Here is a 10,926-nt window from a genome sequence, read left to right as displayed (position 1 = left end):
ACCTCTGTGCAATCTACTCCTCGCCTAGGCCGAATTTCTTCTCAAGCTTCAACCCCATCAAGAAATGAGGTGTAAAATAGGGGGCCCTACAAGATGCATGGATTTGAGTGGAGTTGGTAAGACCCACCATATCTAAACATGGTGTAAAATGCCCCACCCTATGCATGGATTTCGGGGGAGATGGTGGGCCTGCTCATGGTGAGTAAAATAATGAGCCTCAACCCTCAAAACACGAGGTGTAAAATGGTGGCCCCCACCCCATGCATGGCATATGAGGAGATAGTGGGACCCACCCCATGAAAACATGAGGTTAAATCGTGGGCGCGTCATCATCTTCTTCCTGGCTGCAGAAACTCTTCATATAGATGGGGGCCGTGTCATATCAAAACATGAGGTGTAAAATGGTGGGCTCCACTCATGCTATGCAATCGTTAAAATGATGGGCCTTACCTAACATGATTCGAAGAAACAAAGAAAAATCTGTCAGAGAGAAATTCCCTAAAAAATTTTTAGAGAAAATGACCAAAAAAAAGGGCTTTGATATGACAATCACCTGTCAAGGGGGGAGACTTGGAAATGACCAATCCAAAGTGATGGTGACTGGTTTGGGTAGGTTTAGGACAAAACTACGCTTAAAGTCATTCAAGTATACTGTTTTTACATCTCTCTCTCTCTCTCTCTCTCTCTCTCTCTCTCTCTCTCTCTCTCTCTCTCTCTCTCTCTCTCTCTCTCTCTCGACGGCCCTCTCTCGTCGTTCCTCTCTCGCCGGCTCTCACTCGCTCTCGCTGGCCATCTCTCTCTCTGTCGTCGGCACCCTCTCTCTTCCCCTCTTTGGTGTGATTCTCTCCGACCCTCTCTCTCGCGGCCCTCTCTCTCTCGTCGGCATCTTCTCTCTCCCGCTCTCTCCGGCCCTCTGTCTCTCCGGCAGCCTCTGATTCTGAGAGGACCTCCTTTTCACATGTTGGTACTCAGTTTAGAAACAAAAAATTAGGGGTTTTGAGAAAATCAGTTTAGGAACAAAAAATTAGGGGTTTTGAAAAGATCAGTTTAGACTCAAACAAATAAGTTAGGGTTGGTACTCTCTCTCTCTCTCTCTCTCTCTCTCTCTCTCTCTCTCTCAGTTGGAAAAATCAGAGAGAGAGAGAGTAATCGAACCCCTAATCGAAACCCCTAATTATTTTTAGAAATCTAAGGTTCAAAGCCCTAAAGTTTGGTTTAAACCCCTAATTTTTTTAGAAAACCTATGGTTTAAACCCCTAATTTTTTTAGAAAACATATGGTTTAAACCCCTAAAGATTGGTTTAAACCCCTAATTTTTCCATAATTTGTCAGAAATTATAGTTTTAAACCCCTAAAGCTTGGTTTAAACCAATAATTTGTTAGAAATAATTGGTTTAAAGTTGAGAAAATCAGTTTGGCAAAACCCTATATTTTTCCAAATCAGTTGAGAAAACCCTATATTTCGAAAAATCAGCAACTAAACCCCTAATTTTTTAATAAATCTAGGGTTTAAACCAATAATTTCTCACAAATTATTGGTTTAAACCTCTAAGTTTGGGTTAAGCCATTGGTTTAAACCCCTCTCTCACACTGTCACTCTCTCCCTCTCAGTTTTAAGTTAGGGTTTTGAGAAAATCCGTTTAGAATTTTCCCTATATTTTCCCAAATCAGTTGACTGAACCCTATAGTTGGAAAAATCAGCAACTGAATCCCTAATTTTTGTATAAATCTATGGTTTAAACCAATAATTTCTCACAAACTATTTGTTTAAACGTCTAAAGTTTGGTTTAAACCAATAATTTGATAGAAATCATTGATTTAAACTCCGTTTTGTCAGAAATTATTGGTTTAAATCCCTAAATCTTGAACAATTAATGGTTTAAACCAATAATTTGTGAGAAAGCATTGGTTTAAACCCTTAATAATTCGAAATCAGTTACTTTAAACCCTTAATTGGTCTAAAATGTATGGTTTAAACCTATAAGTTCTCACAGATTAGTGGTTTAAATCCCTAAATGTTGAAAATCAATGGTTTAAACCAATTATTTGTGAGAAATCATTGGTTTAAACCCCTACTATTTCCAAAATTAGCTCCTAAGTTTTGAAAAATAATGGTTTAAATCAATATTTTGGTAGAAATCAGTGTCTGTAACCCCTAATTTTTGAGAAATATATGCTTTAAACCTATAGTTTCTCAAAAATTATTGGTTTAAACCTCTATGTTTTGAAAAACCTATAGTTTCCATATGGTTGGCATCACAGTTAAGAAGAATGTTGGGTTTTGAAAAGTCATTGGTTTGAATTCCTTCTATTTCGGAAAACAGCTTCTATCCCTTGTATTTCGGAAAACAGCTCTTAAGTTATGAAAAATGATGGTTTAAACCAATATTATTTGTAAATCATTGGTTAAAACCTCTATTTTTTCGAAAATTAGTTGAGAAAACTGTTAATATTTTGACAATATATGGTTTAAACCAATAATTTCTCCCACCTTATTGGTTTAAACCCCTAAATCTTGAATAATAAATGGTTTAAATCAATAATTTTTGAGAAATCATTTGTTTAAATCCCTTCTATTTCGAAAATCAGCCCCTAAGTTTTGAAAAAAAATGGTTTAAACCAATATTTGATATAAAGCATTGGTTTAAACCCCTAATTCTTAAAAAATCAATAGTTTAAACCAATAATTTTTGAGCAATCATTGGTTTAAACCCCTAAATCTTGAATAATAAATGGTTTAAATCAATAATTTTTGACAAATCATTTGTTTACACCCCTTCTATTTTGGAAATGAGCCCCTAAGTTTTGAAAAATAATGGTTTAAACCAATATTTGATATAAAGCATTGGTTTAAACCCCTAATTCTTGAAAAATCAATAGTTTAAACCAATAATTTCTGAGCAATCATTGGTTTAAACCCCTAAATCTTGAATAATAAATGGTTTAAATCAATAATTTTTGACAAATCATTTGTTTAAACCCCTTCTATTTCGGAAATCAGCCCCTAAGTTTTGAAAAATAATGGTTTAAACCAATATTTGATATAAAGCATTGGTTTAAACCCCTAATTCTTGAAAAATCAATAGTTTAAACTAATAATTTCTGAGCAATCATTGGTTTAAACCCCTAAATCTTGAATAATAAATGGTTTAAATCAATAATTTTTGACAAATCATTTGTTTAAGCCCTTTCTATTTTTGAAATCAGCTCCTAAGTTTTGAAAAACAATTGTTTAAACCAATATTTGATATATAGCATTTGTTTAAATCCCTAAATCTTGAAAAATCAATAGTTTAAACCAAAAATTGATCAGAAATCATTATTTTAAACCCAAAATATTTGAGAAATTAGTTGGTTTAAATCAGTTTGGAAGTTTAAATTAATTGTGGAAGAGCGTGGTCGATGATGTGTTGTTGTTTTGCAGCAATGATTGCGGGCTGTTTGTGCTTAAGGAGATGGACTGCCTGGCACGTGACGTTCCGCCAGAGTTCAATCAGGCAGATATAGAGCTGATGAGAGGACAATTGTTGGAGGATTTCTTAGAAGGGCGGTGTGGCACGGTTCTGAACTTGTAGGAGTTGATGAACATGCAGGCTTGGCGAGGTTGAATTCCATTTCAAATGTAGGCTTGTAAGAAACAATATCGTTGTAATGTTTATATGTGGGTAAAGGCTGGGAAGATGCCAAAAATCATTTTTCATATCAACATTGTATTTGGTTTGTCTTTTTGTAGCAACAACCAGAAAATGCTGTTGTAAATAAGATAGGCTTTACATGGATATGTAAGTGGTACACATTCCAACACGAAAACATCTCTGTTGTTCTATATGTGGATCTTATCAAATACATGGATGATGGTTTGTACTCTAAAAATTTCTTTAAGATTTTGAGATCCAATGTAAGCCGAAAGTTGATTACTTCAGTCAAACTTATAAAAGTAAATTTGTGGCCAATAATCAGTTTTGAACCCAGACTCGGTTGGGGAAAATGAAAAAAAAAAAAAAACAACAATGTCCAAACTCTACTGCGGAATTCCGACGAACTTCTCGGAATTCCGCAGTAGCCATATACAGAACCTCAACAGATGAATATGTTACTGCGGAATTTCGCCGAATTCTCAGAATTCCGCAATAACCCAATTACGCAAAAAAAATTGTGTCGGAATTCCGATTTTTTTTTCGGAATTCCGAGAGTCGGCCCAAGCGCGCATAATGTCTGGACCGACTCGTTGAACTCATTTTAATTTCTTTCTCCATTTTTCTCCTCCATCTCAAAAACCTCATTTGTTTTTGTTTTTTTCTTCCCTAAATCCACCATCCATCCCCGATCATCTCCTTCCTTAGCAAACCCTACATTTCTCTCCTAAACCCTACCCACATCATTTTTCTTGAAACCCTTTCCCCTTTCTCTCATTTTTCCATCTTTTAGGTGTCCCTTCCCCTTCCTCTTCTTTTCCCCTTTCTCAATTAAGTCACAGTGAGAGGGGTACCGACCTCTTTTGTGCCGGTGGTGGGGAGAGAGAGGACCGGCGAGAGAGGTAGAGAGAGTGCCGGAGAAGACCGCCGGAGAGAGAGAGAGAGAGAGAGAGAGAGAGAGAGAGAGGTGGGTGGGTGTATACTGTTAAGTGCTTTGGGTTTCTCAAATTTAAAAAATCTAACAGCTGAAAGTAATCATCATAGCCTGTAATTTGATTTGATAGGGGGAGAGAGAGTGGGAAAGAGAGAGAGGGAGAGGGAGAGGGAAAGAGAAAAATGTAGAGTGAGGGGCATTCTCGTCCTAAAGACTTTATATTAGTCATTTCCAACTCTCTTCCCTTGACAGGTCATTGTCATATCAAAGCCCTTTTTCTTGGTCATTTTCTCAAAATTTTATTGAAGGCCAATGAAAATAGATTAAGAGATTTTATAAGGTTTTCCGTCTAGTCCAATATTTTAAAAAGTATCTTACTACCCATTTTCACAGGATGATCCTAAATGTTCATTTTTTGGGCCACAATGTAAATAGGTTGCACCTCAAAAATCATTTCCATAGGATCATCCTGACCCTCCGATCTTTAGAGGGAATGAACTGTTTGGATCATCCTTTCAAGTGGGCCATACAATACTTTTTGAAAAATATTGAAAAATATTGGACTATACTGTTTGGATCATCCTCGAATCCATGGGAATGATTTGCTATCAAGGTCTTAAATTTCGACCGAAGTCTGAAATTTCGGTTTCGGTCGATACCGGAATCGAAATTGGATAAACCCAAAATGTTACTTTTATTTGACCGAAATTTCAAAATTTAGATCGAAATTTTAGGAAAAACATGTTAAAAACTGCAATTTATTCATTATTTAATATTTCCTTGAAATTTCGGGTGAAATTGATAAAATATTACTTTTTTTTAATTTCTTGGGATTTTGAACGAAATTTCGCAAATTTCGGTTTCGGGCGGGCTCAGATTTATTAAATAAATAAGACAAAATCTGAGCATATGTGGCTGCTCTCTCATGCAGTAGACGCTCTGTGAAATGCCTTCTGCTATGGTCCCTAGCAAATCCCTGAGCAAAAACAATAAAGGGGGTCCTCTCTAACATGCGCCGAATGTGACCACCCTCTCTAAAGTTATATAAATATGCTCATTTGCCTTCCTATAGAAACCCTAGTTTAAGCTCATTTGTCTCTCTCTAAAGTAGTCTCTACATTCCTATTTCCTTTTACCTCTGATCTCTCTTCAAATCTCGACGAATGATTTTTGGCAGTTCTTCCCAGTTGTATGGTTATAATGTTCTTTCTTTTCTTTCCCATTATCTTTATATGTTGGTGTTAGGGTTAGGGTTAGGGTTTAGAAAGGCAAAACCAGGGGATCCATCTCTATTTGAGAGCATTATAATAAATTTACACATAACTGGAATGTCATGCGTCAAAAATCTATGCCCATAAAAAAAAAATCCCTTCTTTTTCTTCTTTATAGGATTTTCTGTTGACAAGATGGAGATCTTTTAATGAATTGTAATTTCTTCTCTTTCCATGTGGGTATTTTTAGTGAGATTTTCTCTTTTGAGTATGATGTTGAATGATGAAATAAATCAGACGGATTACCGTTGATCTTTTGGATATGATCTAATAACCAGCTACTTCTGACACATCATGCAATTTACAGATATCTACAAGGAGAAATGAAAATTAGAAATCATGTATTCTGTTTATTTTTTTAGTAGAATTGGTTATTTTTATTAATTATTGTAGTGAAATTTGTTATTTTTTCTTAATTATTGTTTATTTTTATTAATTCATGTGATCTGTTTATTGCTTTTAGTAAAATTGGTTATTTTTATTAATTAATTTAGTAAACTTGGTTTTTTTTATTAATTATTGTGATTTCTTCGTTGTAAATCGATGTGGGTTTTATTTAATTCTGTTTTTGCTCTGTAAATTGTTATTGATTTTTGGCTTTCTAAATTGATATCGGTTTTCTTTATGTCTGTTTTGATGTGAGTCTTCTGTAATTCAGTTGATTTTGTTATATAAATTAGTATTTTATAGTATTGTATCGTGCCTAATTTGCAATTTGGCCCAATACTGATGTTGGTTTTCGGCCTTGTAAATCGATATGGAATACATATGGGTTTACTCCTAGTCTGTTTCGTTGTGGGTTTTCTGTAATTCAGTTGATTTTGTTTCTATAAATTAGTATTTTATAGCATAGTTTAGTGCCTAATTTGCAATTCCTTGCTACTAGTTAGTAGGAAGGATTCTATCATTAGGCAAAAGAGATATACCTTTAGCTCTAACGATCCTTCTGTATGGGATTTTTTAGTGACAAGGTAGAGATATTTTCATGTATCATAATTACTTCTATTTTCCTTGTGGATAGTTATTGAGAAGATTTTCTCCTCTTTAGAATATGATGACGAATGATGAAATAAGTCAGACGGATTCCCACTGATTTTTTATGATTCAATAAACAGCTACTTCTGACACATCATGCAATCTACAATTATCTACAAGGGAAAATGAAAAGCATGAATCTAGTTTTCTGCTTGTTAATTTTTACTATCATTGTTTGTTGTTTGATTGACATTGTTTATTATGCAATTAGGGTTGATTTCTACTCTGCAAGTCTATTGGGGCCTTCTTTAATTCTGTTTTTTCTTTGTAATTACGTATGGGCTTTCTATAAATTTTATTTTTCTTTCTAATTTTTTGTGAGTCTTTATGTATTTAAGTTGATTTTTTTATTTATAAATTAGTATTTTAAATTATAGTATAATCGACGTGCCTAATTTGCAATTCCTTGCTACTGATTATGTATGTAGAGAGGATCTATCATTAGGCGAAAGAGATCTACCTTTTCCTCTTAAAATCCAATTTTCTTCTTTATAGGATTTTTTGGTAATTAGGTAGAGATATTTTCATGTATTATAACTTCTTATATTTTTCTTGGCGATAGTTTTCAAGAGTATAATCGACGTGCGTAATTTGCAATTCCTTGCTACCGGTTATGTATGTAGAAAGGATTCTATCATTAGGCGAAAGAGATCTACCTTTTGCTCTAATAATCCTTTTTTCTTCTTTATAGGATTTTTTTTGAAATAAGGTAGAGATATTTTCATGTATTATAACTTCTTATATTTTTCTTGTCGATATTTTTCAAGAGATTTCTCCTTTTTTATTATGATGCATAATGATTAAATACGGATTCCTGCTGATTTTTTTATATGATTTAATAGCTAGCTACTTCTGATACATCATGCAATCGGCGAATATCTACGAGGAGAAAGGAGAAGCAGCAATCATGTGTTCTATTTATCGTTTTTTGTTAATTTAGTTATTATTTTATTGTTTTTTTTTTTTTTTTGATGATTAAGCTGGGGTTAGGCAAGACCCCCACTAGATATATTAAAAGAAACGGAGAAATACAGAGAACAGGCCACCAAGGACCTAACTTAGCATGCTGCTACAAGCCACCAAGGGCTAAAGAAAAACAACAATATACAAACAACAGGAGATCACCAATCCTAAACAGAGAAATACATAAAAGAGGATTGTGTAGACAGCAAAGAGTTGGTTTTTTTCTTTTAAATTGATGTGGGTTTTCTTTAGTTCTGTTTTTGCTGTGTTTTTTCTATAATTCTATTTTTCTTTCTAAAATGACACAAGTCTTCTGTAATTCAGTTGGTTTCGTTTCTATAAATTTATTTTTTTAATTATAGCTTCAATTTCTCATAGATGTGCCTAATTTTCAATTCCTTGCTGGTCATGAACTTAGGAGATCTACCTTTAGGTCTAATAATCTATTTTTTCTTCTAGGATTTATTGGTGATAAATGCAGTAAGGATTCTATCTTTTGTGTCTAAAGAGATCAGCCTTTAGCTCATATTTTCTGTGCAGATAGTTGTTGAAGAAATTTTCTCCTATTCAGAGTATGATGAAATAAATTTAACAGATTCCCCCTGAAACCAGCTACTTCTGACATATCATGCAATTTATGAATATCTAAAGGGAAAGGTAAAAGCAGAGATCATGTGTTCTGTGTTCTGTTTTTACTAAAAATTGTTTTTAACTATTATGCAATTAGGTATTCACCTATTTTGTAGATCCTGATTTCTCCATGCTTAATGAGTTGTTTCTTCTTTTTTTTGGGATGATAGTTTATAGTTTTTAGAAGTGTTTTGGGATTTTGATTTGGGAAATAAGTGCTACTATTGATGTGAGGAAAACCATCTAATGATCACTTTCTACCAAGATCTCTGTTTTTGCTTTGTAAGTTGAGATGTGTTTTCTATATGATCACTTTCTACCAAGATATCGGTTTTTGCTTTGTAAATTGAGATGTGTTTTCTATAATTCTATTCTCTCTTTCTAAATTGATGCATCTTCTTTAATTCGGTTGGCTTTGTTTCTATCCTTATGCAAAAGAGATCTATCTTTATCATTAATAATCCTTCTTTTCTTCGCTTGATATTATTTTATATGTAATTCTATTTTTTATTTGTCTATAGATATCGATCTTGTGTAATTCAATTTGCTTTTATTCACAAATATGCGTAATATTGGTATTCCTTGCCATAGAATTTGGATGTAGAAAGGTTTCTATCACTTGGCAGCATTGATCTATCTTCGGCCACATCATACAATCTATCATTGTCATTATCTACAAGTAAAAGGTGAAGCAATTGTTCTCTCATTTTTACTAAAAACTGTTTTTCTAACTATTTATTGTGCTATGAGTTTTATTCCAATGTACCCCCCCCAAACAAAAAAAAAAACAACCCCCCAAAATCTATGGTTTATATGAATAACTATCTTCGCCTAGAATCCCAATTCAAATCACAACTCTATTAGTCCCCAGTCACAAAATCTTCAACCCTTATAAGATGTGCTCCCTTCCTTCTATTTCTGATGCGGGTCTTTGTGGCTTGCCACTGATTTCTGTCTTTCAAGCCTACCTTCCTCAAAATCCTTTAAATTTTTGTTGTATTAATTTCTGCTTTGTTAATATGTGGGTTGCCTCGTGATGGTCCACAAGATCAATGGTCTCAAATACACATGCATGTCCCAGTGTGGGACCTGAAAAATTGATCACTAGCTTTCATCCTGACATTGACTATCTGCCTACTTGGTCTCTTTTATGTATTATAATTTTGTTCAGTATAGTTGAATTCCTTCCCTTTTGAGTATGATGTTGAATGGTGAAATAAATCAGAGACGGATTCCTACTAATTTTTAGATATGATTTAATAACATCATTTACGTGGAGTTCGTGATTTTTAATTTTACCAAAAGCTTGTTATTTTTTTTACTGTTTGTTAGACGATTTTCTACATATACACATCTGTGATGTTTATAAGTTTTGGAGGAATTATTTTGGGCCTATGATGTGAGAAAATATTTGCTACTCTTGATGGGGTAAAACCCATCTGATGATTACGATCCACCAAGATCTCTGCGGCTCTGTTCGGCTGTTCCTTTTTTTTCCCATGTGGTTGCAATTTTTTCATTTTTGTTTTTACATTCCTCTTCCTGAAACATGTGAAACTTCTAGTTCAGTGTCAATCTTCCATTTGTTACCTTCCCATAATTAACTACAGGTTTGAGCATGCAAAACCATCTCCCTAGGTAGAGAAAGAATTTCCATATCCTTTTTAATGTGTTTCACCGCAGGCGTTTGTGCATCAGAGTGGAGATATTTTTTCGCCTTACTGGCAGCCTACTTCACCTGGTAATTTCTTTGTGCAAAACTGCTAAAGGGGTGGTCCAGGGAAGAAAAGTGGGTGAATATATCAGCTCCCTTCCTAAAGTTGTATGCTTCTTTTGGGTGTTGATTTGGGTCTGGATCCTACACCATATGACTGTTCCATGTTTTCCTGTGAGACTTCACTCCATGTGACTACTCACTAAGATTTTCCGTTGATGTTGCTTCCATCAAGATCAATGACTTTGATACTTTGCCCAAGTTATATGATTCACCTTTTTTTTTCCCTACAGTAAATCAAGGAGGTTGATAACTCTACCCAAGTTATATTTGGGGCTATGTATATTGTAAAGGTCTGTCTGATTATGCACTGGCATGGAACCTTCAACTGTCTGATAGTGAAAGATCTGCCACAGATGAAACAAAGTTGTCCTCCCAAAAGGCTAAGAATAGACGAAATACCTGGGATTCTTGTGTTAATATTTTAATTGTTGCATGAATTATTAAATATGTGCTAAAAGTGGCAATATGTTAAAAAGAAAATCACCAGGGAGATGATATTTTCACCCCCTCTGCAGTACGCATTCACCCCCTTATAAGGTGAACAGGGGCAAATTTAATGCTTTGACTTCAAATCACGTCGAAAGGGGGGCGAATGCATGTACTGCAAGGGGGTGACAATATCATCGCCGAAATCACAAATTTAAAATGAGTGTTAAATGGCATGGGAAATGGTTTTGGTGC

General features: G+C 34.3%; 3 non-coding genes across 3 annotated transcripts; all 3 read left to right on the top strand.

The window, feature by feature from the left end:
• The first annotated feature begins 6,053 nt into the window (after nucleotides 1-6,053).
• LOC143891472 (small nucleolar RNA R12) lies at nucleotides 6,054-6,133 on the top strand. Its single transcript, XR_013255354.1, has one exon. It is a non-coding gene; the product is annotated as a small nucleolar RNA R12 (small nucleolar RNA).
• A 761-nt stretch (nucleotides 6,134-6,894) lies between these two features.
• LOC143891473 (small nucleolar RNA R12) lies at nucleotides 6,895-6,970 on the top strand. The gene has a single exon (XR_013255355.1). It is a non-coding gene; the product is annotated as a small nucleolar RNA R12 (small nucleolar RNA).
• Nucleotides 6,971-9,857: 2,887 nt separating this feature from the next.
• On the top strand, nucleotides 9,858-9,941 carry LOC143891505 (small nucleolar RNA SNORD24). Its single transcript, XR_013255381.1, has one exon. It is a non-coding gene; the product is annotated as a small nucleolar RNA SNORD24 (small nucleolar RNA).
• The last annotated feature ends 985 nt before the right edge of the window (nucleotides 9,942-10,926 follow it).

This window comes from Tasmannia lanceolata, unplaced genomic scaffold (assembly GCF_043159265.1).
Source record: "Tasmannia lanceolata isolate RefF3 unplaced genomic scaffold, GAP_Taslan_0.1 ptg000013l, whole genome shotgun sequence".
NCBI lineage: Eukaryota > Viridiplantae > Streptophyta > Magnoliopsida > Canellales > Winteraceae > Tasmannia > Tasmannia lanceolata.
Note: the sequence above shows the minus strand (reverse complement) of the source record. Positions and strands in the feature narration are given on the sequence as shown.